A 5652-nucleotide genomic window follows, 5' to 3' on the forward strand; every position below is an offset into this window, starting at 1 on the left:
GGGGGAGGGGGTTATTTTTTACTATATAATGAAAAAAGTACCGTAAATGTAAAAAAAAAAAAATGTTTTCCCTACCTTATGTTATAAAACATCTATTCTTACCCATATTTTTGGTAAAATATAAAAGACGGGGTCACGTCGGGTAAATAGACACCAAACATGTCAAGCCTTAAAATTGCGCGCGCCTGATAAATTGCAAAAAACTACCACACTGAAAATTGGCCGTAGGCGACGCTTAAAACGCTTTTATTGCTGATCAGTTTAGTGTTATCAGTGATTAATAGCCCTAAAATTATTGCTCACACTCCGGCGTTCGCGGTGATATCTAACATGTGCGGCACAATCGTCGTTTTCACACGTAGGCGCACCTGACGCATATCTGCACGTGTATGCGCGGGGCAGGGGACTTAAAAAAAATGTTGTGTTTTATGCTTTAATTTTTGTATTACTTTTTTTTTTACACAACTTTATTGCTATCACAAAGGGGCTAAGAAGCCCCCTATGTGATAGCCAATTTACATGACAAGTCCCCCTTTATGTAGACATCAGGGGTCTCAAAGATCCCTAATGTCACCTAGGGACCCCCAACAGTGCCTCCTCCTCAAACTTCTGGTCAGGGAGTATGCACAGTAGGTGAAACTGAAAGGTCACATAACCGAGGGATTTGGAACTATGGGTTCCATTATGCTGAGTGCTATCTGGTCTCTCCACCCCCAGCAGGCTGTAGTCCTGGCCAGGAACACATGCATATGGGTACCCTAAAAACAGAGACTAAAGGTAGGAACATTTTGAAGGGAAATGACAAAGTGAGAGGCTGCAAACCGAAGGCAGTCATCAGTTAGTGTAGAGTAAGTGCTGATGTATACAATGTTTTGCATGGAGGGTTTAATAACACTTTATTGCACTACATTGCAAAAGTATAGTTACATAATGCATTCATCAGCATGACCTTGCATCAGCACTATTATAACGACACAAGATATGGTAAATCTGTTCCAACTTGATGAAAATAAAGGAGACGTTTGTTGGTGTGCAAAAGACATTTATTGTGTGAAGGCAATTTGCAATACAAAATGAGAACAATTTTAGCATCCTACACATGCACATTTACTAATAAAACAACACTGTTAGTGCAACTGGAGGGAAGAACAATTATTATGTTGCCTGTAGAACAGATGTTAGGAATCTGATTTGGTCCCAGATATGTGACATAATGGAAAGAGGTACACAACATTTACAAACCTGGCTGTTTGAGGGCTTATTCAAAAAGTTAATGGAAGAACATGGAGGATACATTCCTGTGACTGAAAAAAACGATGGAACACTCCACCTGCTATGGAGACTTATGTGCTTCACCCTTGGTGGGAAAAAGATGGTGCAGGGCAATTGGGAAAAATGGAAAGGGGGGTCTTGCAGAAGGAGGGATACTGCATCACCCACAGGTTTCTTAAAGTGAATCTATCAGTCCGGGATTAGTGTATGCATCACAATGTGTGGTGGTTCCTACATGATGAATGGAAATCCTCAACTTCATCACCATGTCAGAGCTCTGCTTTAAATAAGGGCACATAGCCACTAACAGCTTGGGTTTATTTGGTATACCCAACAGGTTGATGTACTCTCTTAAAGACACCAACATTTGAATATCTGCACCTGAGTCTCCATTGACCTAAGGCTCAATTCACCCTGCTGCTGCTAATATTTTACATGACTGGTATAGCTAGCAGTAGTTATTCATTTGGACTTGTCTTTGCTGTTGAAGACAATTCTCTTCATATTCAAGTAGCTTCCTCAGTTCTAATGAATTTCACTTCCTAACACTTATTAGAACCTAGTTAAAGGAGAACTATGAGGTGAGTGCTTTTCACTCACCTCATAGTTCTAGCCGACCTGTGACAATGAGACTGTCACAGGTCGGCTCAGTAGATCACACATACCGGGTTCGCTCGCCTCTCGATCCTGTCACGGCTCTCTGCCGTGACAGGGGGAGGGGCTGGATTCCCCTCTCCCCGCTCCGATCTGCCAGCGCTGACTGGCGGAACGGACGGGGGAGGGGGCGGGTACAGCTGGCTCTGCCTCTAGATAGGCAGAGCCAGATGTCACTCACGCAGCTGGGCGGATCCCGACGTCCATGTCGGGATCCGCTCCGGCTGCGGCGTCTCAGTATATAGTGAGCTGTAGCTCGCGGTATACTGAGCTTAGGGTAACGGGAGGACGCTAGTTTGTGTCCCCCCGTTACCCTAAGGAGAACTATGGGGAAAAACACTGACCCCATAGTTCTCCTTTAAAGAGCAAGTCAAAACAGATCCTATGTCACTATGGGTTCCCTAGACCAAATGTCAGAGAGTACACAACCTGTATCTTGTGTCCAGAACAAGTTAAGATGAGACACTGGATTTAATATACCAGATCGATCAGATGCACATTGGTTCTGGAATAGCCGCTCTTGTCAACAACCGGGTGTCCCTCAGACAAGGGATCCAGAACTGAAGATTCATGTGTATGTCTAATGAGAGCTCCAAGCAAACTGCCTGAGAATCCAAAACCTTTTTAATAATAGTATTGGTTCACAAACAACACAGAACAGCCAACGTGTTTCAGGGGCTTAACCCCTTCCCCTTAATACAGGACTTAAACCTAATGGGAAATAAGAACTGAAAGCTGGAACAAATCTCCAAGAGTTAAGGTGCACACTCTGGGAATTTTGGCTGGTTCTTGAGTAACCAGCCAAAATTCAAAGTGTGTCGGCTGTCGGCACCCCTCAATCAGCCGATGGAAGGAGCCGGCTGGAAAATCTTCGGATGACCAATACAATGCAAACAGCGGGGATTCCTCAATTGACACACTCGTAGTGTTGATGGAAGAATCTGCTCTATTTTGTTCGTTCAGCCAGTGGGATAAATTACAAAATAGAGCAGTGTATGGCCATCATTAATGATTTGCTGTATAGGGTATAGCCAGAAACAGTGAGTCAGCAAAAGTTTGAGAACTGAGTTGTAGAGCAAGTCAAACAGATTATTTGCCAGCGCATGCTCCCTGGACTACATCATACAGTACAGTATCAATATCCTGTGTTCGTTACAGGAAACAGGTACTACGCTGTATGATTTAGTCTAAAACCAGTGGGATATCACTGTATGAGGGCTACAGGCATGCATGCAATGAATCACAGCTGTGAGTTAGTTTTGTGGATTACAAAAAGATCAGTACTACTAGCAGATAATGAAGCAGGTGAAAGTGTCCAAAACAAGCCCAAGTAAAGGTGGCCATACACTATACAATCCATGTACCCATTGCACTCCTTACCGCTTGTTCACTTGTTCTGCCTGATGAAGGGGATCCTGTGTGGCCCCGAAACGTTGCAATAAGTGTACTGTTGCATTAAACATCAATAAAGAGACGTTATTCTACTTTGGAGTGCCGGTGTCCATAATTTCTCATACACTATACAACCCTCGCAAGACTTTTGTCTTGCGAGAGTTGTAAAGCAATTAAAAAAACGTACGATCTGCCTATCTTGGACAGGCAGATCGTACTTGCGATCATCGCAAGACCGTCCCCCTGAGGGGCGGGCTTCCGATGACTGCAATGAGGGCAGTGTGCGCGTGCAGTTGTCGTTCCGCAGTTGTCGAACAAGCAGGCCACTAACTTCCCGGCGGGTATTCCAGCCTGCTTGTTCGATGGAAGACGTGCGATCATACAGTAGAAACGGTTGCACGCCTTCCATACACTTTGCGATTATCGTACGATCGTGGGATTTCTCGCAATTATCGTGCAATAATCGCAGTGTATGGGCACTTTAACACTTTTCTATTCCTCCGCTGCTTATACTCACCACCATTACACTCCCGTGTCATCCTGATTGTCCACAGGGGCAAAGTGAAAGAAAACTCTGTGTCAGCTAGTTTGGTTAAAACCTACACAGGGCACGGGACTGTTCATTTGCCCCCATGTGACAGTGCTCAGACCTGGATTTTGGATAGCCAGGCACTCATAGCTGCATGAGGCATGCTTGCCCATTCCTGGAAGTACCGGTTAGCAGGTGAATGGATCTGCAAGAGCGTGAAGAGTGCGTACCCCCCCCCCAAAAAAAAAAATGCTAGGGTGAAATGTTTTTAAGTCTAAGGGTAGAGGAACTAGCTGTTATAATCATTCATCGCTACGATAGGCATCCACCACGCTGTTCAACAGTCCTCCAAAGCTGCTTGCCTTTGCTGTTTCACCGATCGCAAGCATTCTGACATTACCTTATAGAATGCAATACCATTCGCTGTACATGAGGATGGAGAGGACCCATCCCCGTTCTAGAGTGTCAGAGAGAAGAAAAGAGGGCCAGCTGTTGGGTGATGGAGAACTAAGTTTGTTCTTTTTTTACTATCCCAGATTTTAGCTTTCAGTGAACCTGTTACGTTGCCTGCATGAGCAAAGCACAGGTTGACTCTAAGCAAAGTCCACTCTTTCGCTTTCATAAGAGCTACCTTGCTGGGGAATGGGTAAAGTCAGAAAGTGCATGCAGGAGTCTAGGGCTGCAACAACTAATCGACATAATCGATTATAATCGATTATTGGAAAAGTTGTCAACTTTTTCAATAATCGATTAATCGGCTTCAACAAGGCAAATCACAAAGAGAAAAAAATGCAGGGGCACTCGTAGGCTTAATCAGCAACAGTCCACATGAGTTTCAAGAAGCTGGGCTATAATTCTTCCCTGGAGACTCCGCCAAGCTACAAATATTAGTTTTGGAGAAATCCTACCTCAAAAAATTGAATCATGAATAACAAGCTCCTTTTAAAACATACTGTATGTGCAATTAACAAATACTGTATATATTGCAAGGGTGATTAAATAATCTGAAATGAACTCAAAGACACAGTATTTTAATTCCTTACTTATAATACTTTGAATTTAGCATTAGGAGGCAGATTTACTAAGAAGCACAGCGTGAACACAGCTACTACAATACACCGTTTCCATCACCACACAGATATTATAAAAGTGCATGAAAGAATTTGTAAAGCTATTTCTAAGACTTTTTTTTCTTTTGAGGGGGGGTATAAACAAATGCATGTTTCTGGAATAAGACACACACTACCACATTTTAAGACTGGGCTACTTTTATAAATGGCCCCATTATGTAACAAGTAGTGATGCGCTCAGGTTCGGACTGAACCTGGTCAACACCAGAGCTCCTCCGTACAGAGAATGAGCTCCCCTGAACACAAAAGGCAGCTCCTTCTGCTACCACCCAACCAGCTGTGGCTGGGGAATTCCACATCACCTAAGCAAAGGGGTGGTATGCAGTGACGTCACTGACCTTATATGGTCCCCTGGCTATATTTGGTCAGTGACATTGACCTCATATGGCCATTAGACATGTGCGATTCGTTTCGTTACGAATGGAAATTCGTACGAATTTTCCTGAAATTCGTAGATTCGTAAGCATACGAAATCCGAATTGCAGTTTCCGAATTATATCCGAAATACGAAATTCCGTTAACGAATTTCGGATCCGAATTTCTTTGAAACAGGAACTAATATTACCCCTGTAAATGAGGTTGAACAACAAAGATTTTTTTTAAAATCCGAAATACGGATCCGCTGCTGCTGAGGGTTGCATTACAATACACAGGCAGGAAATACGAAATTCCGTT

At 43.5% G+C, this 5652-nt stretch overlaps 1 long non-coding RNA gene across 1 annotated transcript in view; it reads left to right on the forward strand.

The window, feature by feature from the left end:
- Nucleotides 1–4962, forward strand: part of LOC108798319 — an 8189-nt gene extending 3227 nt beyond the window's left edge. The window contains exons 2-3 of the long non-coding RNA XR_001941943.1: nucleotides 1202–1205; nucleotides 4869–4962. This is a non-coding gene — a long non-coding RNA (uncharacterized LOC108798319). The remainder of the gene's footprint in view (nucleotides 1–1201; nucleotides 1206–4868) is intronic.
- The last annotated feature ends 690 nt before the right edge of the window (nucleotides 4963–5652 follow it).

Source organism: Nanorana parkeri, unplaced genomic scaffold (assembly GCF_000935625.1).
Source record: "Nanorana parkeri isolate BGI_ZX_2015 unplaced genomic scaffold, ASM93562v1 scaffold1449, whole genome shotgun sequence".
Taxonomy (NCBI): Eukaryota; Metazoa; Chordata; class Amphibia; order Anura; family Dicroglossidae; genus Nanorana; species Nanorana parkeri.